Raw genomic sequence first — 13,180 nt, 5'->3', positions numbered from 1 at the left:
CGGTAATGGGCTAGAACAGGATCTTCGTACTGACGTTCCTTTATCTTCACTACCAAAGATAACATCGCTGTATCCTGGATCATAATTCCTACATCACCTAAATCTAACAGCCAAACTCCAAGGCTAGCTAGTTGACGAACTTCATGGACTATCTCCCTCTTCTCTGGCTGTACATATGACAGGCTACCCATAGATTTATGACTAAGAGCATCAACCACTACATTAGCCTTCCCAGGATGGTATAGAATATCCACGTCATAATCTTTCAGCAACTCTAGCCATTGCCTTTGATGTAAATTCATGTCTTTCTACTTAAAAATATACTAGAGGCTCTTATGATCAGTATAGATATCAACATGAACACCGTATAGATAATGCCTCTATATTTTCAGGGCATGAATCACCACAGCTAACTCTAGATCATGAGTTGGATAATTCCTCTCGTGCTGCTTCAACTGTCTAGAAGCATAAGCGACAACCTTGCCATGCTGCATTAATACACAACCCAACCAATACCTGAAGTATCACAATAAATCACATAGCTCTCTGTTCCTTCTAGAAGAGTTAAGACGGGTGCTGAGGTCAACTTGTCTTTCAATATCTGGAATCTCTGCTCACATGCATCCGTCCATTGGAACTTGGCTGACTTCTGAGTCAACTTTGTCAATGGGGCTGAAAGAGAAGAAAATCCTTCCATAAACTTTCTATAATATCCAGCTAGGCCCAATAAGCTACGTATCTCCATTGGTGTCGTGGGCCTTGGCCAATTCTTCATAGCTTCAATCGTTTGAGTGTCCACTCTAATACCTTCACCTGAAATAATGTGATCCAGAAAAGCCACAGAGTTCAGCCAAAATTCACACTTGGAAAACGTCGTATATAATTCTTTATCTCGAAGAATTCTAAGGACTGCACGTAGATGATCTGCATGGTCAGCCTTTGTCGGTGAACAAACTAGAATATCATCTATAAACACGATCATTAATAAATCCAGGAAGGGTATGAATACACGATTCATCAAGTCCATGAATACAGCTGGAGAATTATTTAACCCAAATAACATGACACGGAACATATAGTGTCCATATCTGGTCCTGAATGCCGTCTTCGGAATATCTTCCCCCTTCACCCTAACCTGATGATATCCCGACCTCAAATCTATCTTCGAGAAATACTTGGCACCTTGCAATTGATAAAATAAATCATCAATCCTTAGGAGAGGATACTTATTCTTTATAGTCACTTTGTTCAATTGCTGATAATCAATACACATTCGCAAAGAACCATCCTTCTTTCTTACAAATAATACCGGTGCCCCCCACGGTGATGTGCTAGGCCTAATAAAGCCTTTCTCGAGTAAATCCCACAATTGCTCCTTCAATGCTTTCAACTCCACATGTGTCATTCTATAAGGAGGAATAGATATTGGCTGAGTATCTGATAATAGATCAATAGTAAAATCAATCTCCCGTTCAGGCAGAATGCGGAAGCTCATCCAGAAATACCTATGGAAACTCATTGACCACATGGACAGACTGAAGGGTTGGTGAATCTACTTGCACATCCTGAACTCTAACTAGGTGATAAATATACCCTTTTCTGATCATCCTCCTTGCCTTAAGGTCGAAAATAAACCTACCCCTCGGCGAAGCAGCATTTCCCTTCCACTATAGGATTGGCTCGTCAGGTAACTGGAATCGAACTATATTTGTTCTGCAATCAACATTAGCATAATAAGAGGCCAACCAATCCATGCCCATAATAACATCAAAATCAATCATGTATAACTCAATCAAATCGGCTAAGGTTTGGTAGTTACAAACTACCATTACACAGCCTCGATATACTCGCCTAGCTATAACCGGATCACCAACTAGCGTAGACACCTCAAACAGTTTAATCAATTCAGGCTCTATCCCAAACTTGTCAGCAACAAAAGGAGTAACATATGATAAAGCGGAACCTGGATCAATCAGTGCATATACGTCATGGGAAGAAATCGATAATGTAACTGTAACCACATTAGAAGACGACTCACGATCCTATCTATCGGTTAATGCATAAGCACAGTGCCGAGGCCCACTCGAGCTAGAGGCTCCACTCCTTCCTCTACCACGTCCTGCTGATGTCTGAGGAACTTGCCCTGATGGGGCGTACTGTAGAAGAAGAACCAGCTACGGACCCAGTGGGCTGAACAATGCCCACACCACCTCGTGACGGACACTCTCTCATCACGTGGCCTGGTTGTCCATAACCATAACAAGCATCCGATCCAAATCAACACTGCCCTGAATGTAATCTACTGCACTGAGCACACCGCAGTACAGGTGGCCTCATCTGGCCTGACTCGGGTCTATGCTGAAAACCTGATGCTCTGGAACTCTAGTCCACTCCTGAATAAGGAGATCGATCAAATCTAGGGCCTGGAAACCGCGGAGGTGCACTCCCTACTGAATGAAATGGATATCAGGAATGCTGCTATCTCCGTCTTCCTCTGAACTCACCAGCAATATCAAAATACCTAGCCCTCTTACCATGGCCTCGGTCACCCTCACACTCTATTCCCCGTTGACGCTTACGATCTTCTAGATTCTGGGCATATGCCTGTATACAAAAAATATCAGTACCCGGCTATAATGCGGCTGTCGTGCACTCATCAATCAAATATGGCCCTAGACCCGCCACGAAGCGATGAACTCTGTCCTCCATCTCAACTACCATAGCTGGGGCATTTGTAGCCAAGGAGTCAAAGTGTACACAATACTCCTGAACACTCACACTGCCCTGCTCAATACGTAAAAACCTATTTGTCGGGCTCGTCTGACTTCCGGTGGTAAATAATGATGAATAAAAGCATCCGAAAACTTCGCTAAACGGCTGGAGGAACATTCTCTCCCCTAGACAGCTCCCATGCTTGATACCACTGTACTGAAATATCACGGAGCCTATAAGATGCCAGATCCACTGACTCGACCTAACCGGCATGCATACCCCTCAAAGTCCGCTGCATACTATCAATAAAATCTTGAGGATCCATATTTTGCTTCAACACAAAAAACTCTGGAGGGTCTAACCCAAGGAAAGTCTTAACCCTCGCACTGCCCGCGCGATCTGCCTAATCAACACCAACTCCCTGTCGTTGCGCCTGAGCGGCTACCAATATGGTCAATCGATGTATAGCATCCCGCAAATCCTGGCCTGATGCATCTGGCTGAGGGACTAGGGGCAGGTGCTGGAGGTGGTGTATGCGATGTCTGGGAGGGGCTCTCCCTCTGGGACTCGCCCCGAGCCCTGGTAGCCCACTGAGTACGGATTGTGGCCTCACCAGCCACTCCCTTACCCTTCTGGGCGGCTGTAGCTTTCTTGCGGGGCATCACTGAAATCAGAACAAACTATTAGGAAGCGAACTCTTGACACACGGCTCTATCGCACGACCTAAGAGAGAAAGAATAGAAATTTCCTAAATGCCCTGTAGCCTCCTGTTTATAAGTGTGGTGCATAACTCACCCATAAATAAGACTCCACTAGACACGGTCTGTAGACAACCCTAGGACGGAACTGCTCTGATACCACTTCCGTCACGCCCCAAGCCGATGAGCCGTGATGAGTGCCTGATCTCTAGTGACCAAATACCTCTATACTCATATCTGGATAACATTAAAGACCATGCATAGGTATATATATATATATATATATATATATACTGATGATAACAATGTAAGCTAACTAAGCTGCCACATGACCTGTACGCAACAGAATAGGAGCCGATAAAGCTACGTCACATGTCATCTACACATAACTGTCTACAGATCTCTAATGAAATAAAAGTTGTAGAAAGGACAAGACAGGGCCCTATCATACCCATGTACATGTCTATATCTCAAAAGTAGCATACTAAAATAAACTGCTGTTCCGGATCAAGTGGAGCGCACTGACCACCGTTGGATTGATGTCCTACTGAGTTGGACCGCCTGTCTGTCTACTTGTACCTGCGGGCATCAACACAGCTCCCGAACAACAGGGAGGGGGGAGAGGGGTCAGTACGGACTATGTACTAAGTATGTAAGGCATACATAAGAATCATGGAGGGAATCTAAAACTCATAAACAAACTGACTGTCTGAATGCATCTGTATGACTGAAGATACTGTATAAGATGCATGCGCTTCTTTAAAAATCATCTAATAGTGCCGAGAAACGTACGACCTGATCCATATCTCATCTAATCTCGCGTCCGGGACGATAATCATCTCACGCCGCCCACTAGTGGTGCTGCCCGACCATATAGGCATGGTGTAATCATACCTCATCATCTATTAGCTGCCCACTGTAGTGGTGTTTCCTGGCCATATAGGCACGGTGTGAGAAAAATAACTGTACACATAAGTATGTATCTAATGCATGAAACCTCATGACGGACATACTCTAGATAACACAGATCTCTAAGAGTCATGAACATAAATATAAGGAATCAAGGATATGATGAATCCTTTACCGTCTAAGAGTAGAGTCTTTGGAACTTGATCACTTACTCGTTCGTTCAGACAATAAAGACCATGCCAAAAGGAATAAAAGGGACAGCCTTAACATACCTTGAAGCGTATCTACTTGTCCAACGTCTACTTCTTGAACTCATAATTCTACAACCAAGATAACATAGGCCACAATTAGACCCTTTATAACACTTCCATCCAATTCAAGTGAAAAGGGGACTTAATGAGGTCGGGACAACATCCCCTTCGTAACTCAATAATCCCTCAATTCCAATTTAACTTAAATATAAACAATAATACTAACAACAACCATATCAATACTTACATATCATGATAAAATCAATTCTACTCCAAATCACCCCTCCAACATAGCCCTCAAGTCCAACTCTACTCTTATTCAACTTACAACTTTCATAACAATAGTTTCCTTTTCATAAAACCACCAAAATTCTTGATAATAACTCAAACACAAGGATAAGAATCATGTGCATACCTTGAAGAAACTAGGATACGAAGAATCAAGTTCTAACTCCAATTCCCAGGCTCATCAACTTCAAAGAAACCCTAGGAACAACTTTCTCTTCATAATCTCAGGCCCTGGATCTTGCTAAATCTTCACTATGATGATGGAAAATATTAAGAGAAGTATTCTAAGACCTTCTCTGATTTGGAAGTGAAAATAATGAAAATAAAACGTGAGGGTCAACTATATATAGATAGAACTCGGGTGGAAATCTCCATATTAAGGGTATAAACCACTCATAAGCCAAGGACAGCTTGCGAAAAAATGAGAGGTGTAACAATTTCTCAATACACTAGCGGAGCATAGGCGGGTAAAAGAATGGATATACAGATTCCAATTCTGAGGATAAATCTCGTAGGCTCTTCTGCTATCATCTTGTGAAGTCTAAGGTATCCAAGGGTAAACCTATCCTTCTTATTGCATCCTACAAATCTCTTCGGAATGAAATTCCAAATTTCAAATAATCTGACATTCTCCCATACTTATAGAGCTTCATACGGGCTATCTAGATATGTTACTTCAAGCCACACAACCTGGTCATCCCAAATTTCTTAAAGGTCATACATATATGTTCATAATATATCCCGAGACGTCTGAAAAGTGTGCTCTTGTTACACCTTGGAAAATTCATGTCGTCGTGTAGTGAGTGAACGACTGCGAGCTTAAGGATAACAGGAAGTTCTTAAGACTATAAGCGGATAATCAGTGGTCTTAGAATGCATACGTTAAGATATTGAAGTCATATGAATTGCCAAGAATACAGATTAGTAAGGGCAAGTGGAGTATAAGTGGGGTTTAGGAAAGGTTTCTTAAATTAATACGTTAAGAATTGTTTGGCAAGGCCTTAAGGGCGAGTTATAGGGATGTTTAGATCATTAATGAAGTATCAAACAAGTGTTAAGAAGGTTGTATAAGGATTGGAGACCAAACGAAACGACGAGAACAACTTTGGAAAAACTGTGAGTTACACGACCATGTTATACGGCCCGTGGAATGTTATACGGACCGTATAATGGTCCGTATAACCCAACAACAACTATGTGTTCCATGGTGGTGAACCACAGACACTTATATGGCCCGTGAAATGTTATACGGACCGTATAAGTGGTTTGTATAAGTCCCGACGGGCTGAGTTATTCCAAGTATTTAAATGTGATCCCACTTCATTTTATTCATTCTCCTCACTTCACCACTTCTCTCCAAGATTCTACAGGGTTCCATACACACTTCATATACAATAATTCAAAGAAAAGCAAAGATCAATATCAAGAATTCAAGTGAATCAAGTGCAAGAAGCTCACTAGGATTCCTCGAAGTCAAGAATTCTCTTGGGAGTGAAGTTAGGGTTTTCTCCAAGTGAAGTATTGCCAACCAAAACCTGTTCCTACGCATTCAAAGGTCAGTTTCATGATTTCGCCATGTTGTTTAAAGTATGGAAAGGTTGAAATACTTGGATTTTGGAAGAAAATGGAAAATGGATTACAAAAGATAAGATTAGTGACAATTGTGAATAGTAGATTAATATGAATCATGAATCTTGATATGTTGAGATTGTAATCACGTTATGAATGATGTTAGGAGTATGAGAGAAACATTAGATAAGAATGAATGTAATGTTGTAGTGTGATTATGACTCTGGATGACCATGAGAGGAAATTGTGGGAATTGAATAATGATGACGATATTATGAATGTTATTATTGACGTTAGGAGTTGAAATATAATATTGGGGAAAGTAGTAGAAACAAAGGAAATGCTGCCCAATTTTCTTTAGCTTTAGTAAGCACGTTTAAGTAATCGATTGGCTAATGTTCATGCGACGTCTCTTGAAGGTAGAAACGTGAGCATCAAAGGAGAACAAGCAAGCGATAGATTAGTTACACGAAGAAGGTATGTGAGGATAGTCCTTTCTTTCTATGGCAAAAATCCGATGGTATGATTTTTCCTTCTTCCTCATGAATCCTCTGTATCTCGGAAAGACTAATAGCCCATGTTCATGAATAGCCATATGAGATAAGAGATATATTATGAGTTCAATAATGATGATGATGAGTTAAGTATAAAGATTCTAGAGTTCATGATATGATGTTCCTATAACGTTAATGATGTCATATATTGTATATACTCAACTTATATGTTATTTCCTTCAAGGTGAGGCAGAGTACCATAAAGTGAATGATGTCGTATATTGTACACACTCACCTTATATATTATTTTCATTCAAGGTGAGGCAGAATAGCATTAAGTTAATGATGTCATTTATTGTATACACTCACCTTATATACTATTTCCTTCAAGGTGAGGCAGAGTACTTATAAATGTTCCATAATGGAATTGGGGGTTCACGACCTTAGGTCACCTCGATAAAGTATAGCTATCTTTGAGTTATTATACATGCATTATGATGATTATATGTTCATGACATTACACCGTACCTATATGGACGGGCAGACACACACCACTATAGTGGGCAGCTTATACCCCGGACGCGGGAGGCCTGGACGCAGGTTAATTATTATCACACCGTACCTATATGGACGGGCAGCTTATACTTATACAGTTATGCATACATGATATGATGATGATTATGAAGTAAGCCAGCATGTGTTATTTCTTTTATAAGTGACAGTCAGATACAATAGCTCTTTATTGATACTTCCTTTATCTCATTGATGTATTTTCATTACTTATGCCTCTCATACTTAGTACAATGTCCGTACTGACGTCCGTTTTCTTTGGACGCTATGTTCACGCCCACAGGTAAACAGGGAGGTGAGTTTGATCCTGACTCGTAGGAGCTGTTAGCTAATTTGAGAGCACTTCATTGTTCCGTAGGTGCCTTTGACTATTTGTTTGTGTATATATGTATATTTTGGGCACGACGGGGTCCTGTCCCGTCCCGATGTCTAGCACTCTAGTAGAGGCTCGTAGATACGCAGTTGTGGGTTATATGGTCTCACGAGGTTACTATTGTATATATATATATGATACTATTTTGATAGCCGAAAGGCTTATGTATATAAAAGTATCTATGTTCTCAAATGAAAAATGATTCCCTTATGATTTGAGCATGAAATTGATAAAAGAACGCTTAATGGGTATGATGAGTAGTAGAATGAGTGGTGCTCGGTGGTTAGCCCCGGGTACCTGTCGCGGCCCCTAGTCAGGTCGTGACAGCTCTAACTACTCATCTATCTCAAGGTGGAAACCAATACTGGGGGTAACCTATATTTTTCAGATCTCTCTAAATGTACTAATCTTCAGGCGCTAGTAGAGCACAGAGCATCTTAACCGGATAAACAGAGATACTAAGTAACCAGACAATTCCATATATATAGCCCATATAATTCCTTACCATTATAAAATTCATACTGATCATTCCTTCATTTCTCAACGATATACCCATATGTTTCCTTGGTCTTTCAAACCTATGTTTACTTATAACGAACCACGAACTCTGTAATATTTTCTTTTTATCGATCCACCAAGGTCATGATACATCTTTGTTGCTTCTGAATAAACTATCTACCCTTGCTATGTTTATCATAAATTCAATTTTTATATCTTAGGAATCCACCTTGCTGAGATACTCCTTCCTGAGTCCTCTTTTGAGCTTAGGTTTAAGAGATATATTATATCTAAGATGTTATATCTTTACTCAGGTTCCCCCACAAATACCATATTTTGCTATTGCTATCCTTGGCTACGCTACACTTTACCTGTTAAAGCTCTATAGTGATCTTGGCAAACTTCTCTTATACTTATATCATCTCTGCAATACATAATTCTATGCCCGTCTACTACTTTCTAGAATAAACGTATCTATTTCGGTGCTAGATCTGTCCTGTTCATCTTAATTCCATGAAGCTGTCTTACATGAAATTACTCCTCATTATCCTCTTCACTACCGCCACTAGCCTCTAGTTCTCCATATAGGTCCATCTCATTCCATTTACTTACAACGTGACTTTAATTCTCTTACTTTCTGAATATTCTATGCCTTGAATTCTCGTACCATTATATGCCCGGAATTCTCATATAATCATACATACTTATTTTTTTTTCAACGTAGGTTGTTACCGTCTAGTACTCGTGTTCCTTCGAATAATTCATTTTCATTTCAGCCCTCTTCTATTGTTAACTCTGCATCTTTCCCTCAACAAAGACGTTACTAGGTTCTGACTCGAATGCTTTTGCCTTTAAGGCTTTCCCTATACAATGCTTTCCCAACTGGTATATGATGCTGGAACTTCATGTCCATGCGATTAGCTCGCTGTGGCTATTTCACTTAACTTGTTATCTTAGTCCATTATGTACTTCGAGTACCATCATACTCAATCCTTCTCTGTTTCTTCATTTCTGAACTTCCTGTTACACCTTTATCTTGAAATTTTGAGTAATTCCTTCCTTAGACTACTGTCTTCCAAATCTTTATTTAGTCATGCATATGACTAACTGGTTATCATCAAATCGTCCTTACACCTTATTGGCATGCTAGCGCAATATCCTTTGAGTTAGTTTGCAATTCTTTTGTTATTATCTTTCCATCTTGTAACAAGGCCTACTTCTGATCCAATACTTGTTGTCTCGTCTTTCCCCCTGAAGGTGATAACCCACTACTCTATATTTGACATCCCATTTTAACTCTCTTTTTTCTCGCAAGTACTTACTCCTAATATTTTTGGCGACTAACCTTAACCATAACTATTCGTCTTTTGAGTCTATCTGATCGGTTGCACATACGTGTAAAGGGTCAAATATTCTCATAGATGTACTGGCCTTGGATGGGTATAACCTTCCATCGAAAGGATCTCCATAATTTTCCTTACGTCCTTCCAGAAACCATCTTTCTTCGATTACTCGCTCTCCTATTTCATCACTATGATAGTATCTAGCACAAAAGTTTTCTAAAAAATATGCCCTGATTATTAATATTCCACCCTTTCTTCATTACATACACGCACGTTCTTTAGGCAGGTCTCTTTTAGACCATAAGTTCGTCTCATCAATGAAGTGCATATTTCGTATCAACTTGCGACTTCAAATTCATTCATTTCCCGTCATACAATTAATTCTTTCAAAACATCAATCACTTCCTTCAACATGATGAAGGAAGTGAGTGATGTTTTGAAAGGTACAACACTGACATACTGAGCAATGATTCACTGAGACATGTATTCATGAACTGATTATGAGAACTGAAGCTTTAACTGTTTATAACATACTAAGTATTCTAGACTGGGGCTCATAGGTATCAAACACAAGTCTATATTGATTACATACTGAGCTCACAACGTTCAGGAGTGAAAGTCATGAACGAATTACGAAACTAAAGTATAGAAGTTCTGCGACTATTCAAGGAACTATGCTTAACTATATTTCTGAGCAATTCGTAACATTGTGAAAGAAACATAGCGTAGGGAGAATCATTAACATTCCCAAACGTAGATAGTTAGCCTCACATACCTTAACTCCGACCTTTGAGCGTAATAAAACACTCGTCGTTCCTATCGACTTTAATCTAAAGCATTGTAAGTCAGTGGAATCAACATTAGCAATAATACTCAAGTTTTGGCTGTCTAGGCATTTTGTCAAACACTTGGTGGACATAAAACTCCACTACCTCCATTAATGGTGATTTCTTCACCCAATTCCCAATCTATTACTTCTAGGTGATTCTACAATCCCAATTAGATAGAGTTAACACCATTCTTCATCACCAATATGATTATAACAATCCTAAGTCAACAATCCCAAAGCCCTACCATAGTTCATATGATTCTTTTTATCAAACCATTAACTTATCTCTCAAGAATTCATCAATTTAAAACTACAAATGATTAGAAGAGGAAAAAGATTATGAATTCGAATTCTAGGGTTTCCACATCCAATGATAACGTCTCAATCAAGGTTCTATGGATTAGAAGGCTTTAATCACGTTAGAAGTGTATTACGGACTTGAATTCAACCTTCAATCATCATAAAACTTACCTTGGAGGGTTTTGAGGCTTGGGACTTGCTCTCTCTGCCCTTAGAATGATCTTTCATGATTAGGGGTGTTAGGGAAATAACCCCAAGCTTAAACAGGAGTTAAAACACGAAAATTCAACTTTGTAACCCGAAACTTGACTTTTTCCTAGATGGGGCAGCAATGCATGGCCATCGGGGGACCTCCTGAGAGTTAAGGTTCAGAGAGGCACTTTTGGTACACTGGGCCCGTGACGCTGGCCACCACCGGTGGCCCGTGTCGACTTCTGCGTATCATTTTTGTAACGCACATAACTTCGAGTACAGATCTCCGTTTGGCCTCCGCCATATATCGTTGGAAAGATATTTCAAAGATCTAAAACTTTCATGTGTTAAGTTTTCTCAATTTCCCAACGGAATTTCATGAAATCAGGATGGTAGATAGACCTATCGAAAACTTAGTCGATTCTATTGGATCTTAAGCACCTCACTAATCGTATTAATTTCAAAACAACTATTTCCCCCCAAACTCATCCCGATAGGACTTCACAAGTCTAAAATGTCATATTAATACTCATTTAACACGTCCACACCTAATCCGAATTTATGGACTGTTACAACCTCGGGATATGTACTCCGTATGTCCAACTCGGTCTTCCATGTAGCCTCCCCGATCAGACGATGCTTCCATTGAACCTTTACTGAAGGTATCTCCTTTGATCTCAACTTCTGAATCTGTCTATCTAGAATGACAATCAGCTCTTCCTCAAAAGTCATGTTCTAATTAGGCTACACCGAATCCCATTGAATCACATAAGAACCATCCACATGGTACTTCTTGAGCATTGAAATATGAAATACGGGATGAACACCCAACAAACTAAGTGGCAAGCCAACTCATAGGCTACCTCACCAATACACTAAACAATTTTAGAAGGAACAATATACCTAGGGTTCAATTTGCCGCTCTTCCCTCATCACACTCTTCATGGATGTAAGTTCTAACAAGACCCGCTTATAAATCATCAACTCCAAATAACGAACCTTCCGATCTGCATAACTCTTTTGCCTAATCTAAGACATGACAAGTCTCAGAATCAACTTGACCTTGTTTAAAGAATCCCGCAACTAGTCTACTCCCTAAGGCCTAACCTGAAATGCATCGAGCCAACCAACCGTAAACGACATCTCTTACCATATGAAGCCTTAAATGGTGCTATCTCAATGCTCGAATGGTAACTATTGTTATAAGAAAACCTTGACAGAGGCAAGAACTGATCCCAATGACCACCAAAATCAACCAGACAGGCTTGTAACATATCCTCAAGGACCTAAACAATCCGCTCTGACTTACCATCAGTCTGAGGGTGAAATGTTGTATTAAGCTCTACCCGAGTACCCAACTCCTTCTGCATAGACCACCAGAAATGAGATATAAACTGCGTGCCTCAATCTGAAATGATGGAAATAGACACCCCATACAAACAAACTATATCTCGAATGTAGATTCTGACCAACTTCTCTGAATTGTAAGTAGTATGAATCGGTATGAATTGAGCTGATTTAGTCAAACGGTCCACAATGACCCAAAAAGCATCAAATTTCCCAAAGTCTATGGTAACCCTACCATGAAGTTCATAGTGATCCGCTCCCATTTCCACTTAGGTGTAGGTATTCTCTGAGTCATTCACCCAGGCTTTTGATGCTCATATTTCACTTGTTGACAATTCAAACACCGAGACACAAATCCTGCTATGTCCCTCTTCATACTACACCACTAATAATACTGCTTCCAATCTCGATACATTTTTATTGCTCCTGGATAAATAGAGTACCTTGAACTATGAGCCTCTTCCATGATCAACCTAGTCAAATCCCCTACTCAGAGAACAGACCCTTGATTCTCAAAACACCTTCATCATCGAGAATTCCCTCCATGGCCTTCCCCCTGAGCACTGTGTCCTAAATCTTAAGTAACTTTGCATCATCAAACTGTTGAGCCCTAATATGCTCCAACAATGAAGATTATGCCTCCATACATGCTAGAACCTTGCCAGGTTCTGAAATATCAAGTCTCACCATACTATTTGCCAAAGACTGAACATCCATAGCCAAGGTCGTTCCCATACCTATAACCATGCTAGGCTACCTACACTCACCGCTTTTCGACTTAAGGCATCCACCACTACATTGGCCTTT

Source organism: Lycium barbarum, chromosome 4, assembly GCF_019175385.1.
Source record: "Lycium barbarum isolate Lr01 chromosome 4, ASM1917538v2, whole genome shotgun sequence".
Lineage (NCBI taxonomy): Eukaryota > Viridiplantae > Streptophyta > Magnoliopsida > Solanales > Solanaceae > Lycium > Lycium barbarum.
The sequence above is the reverse complement of the archived record's forward strand: the minus strand, read 5'-3'. Positions refer to the sequence as shown.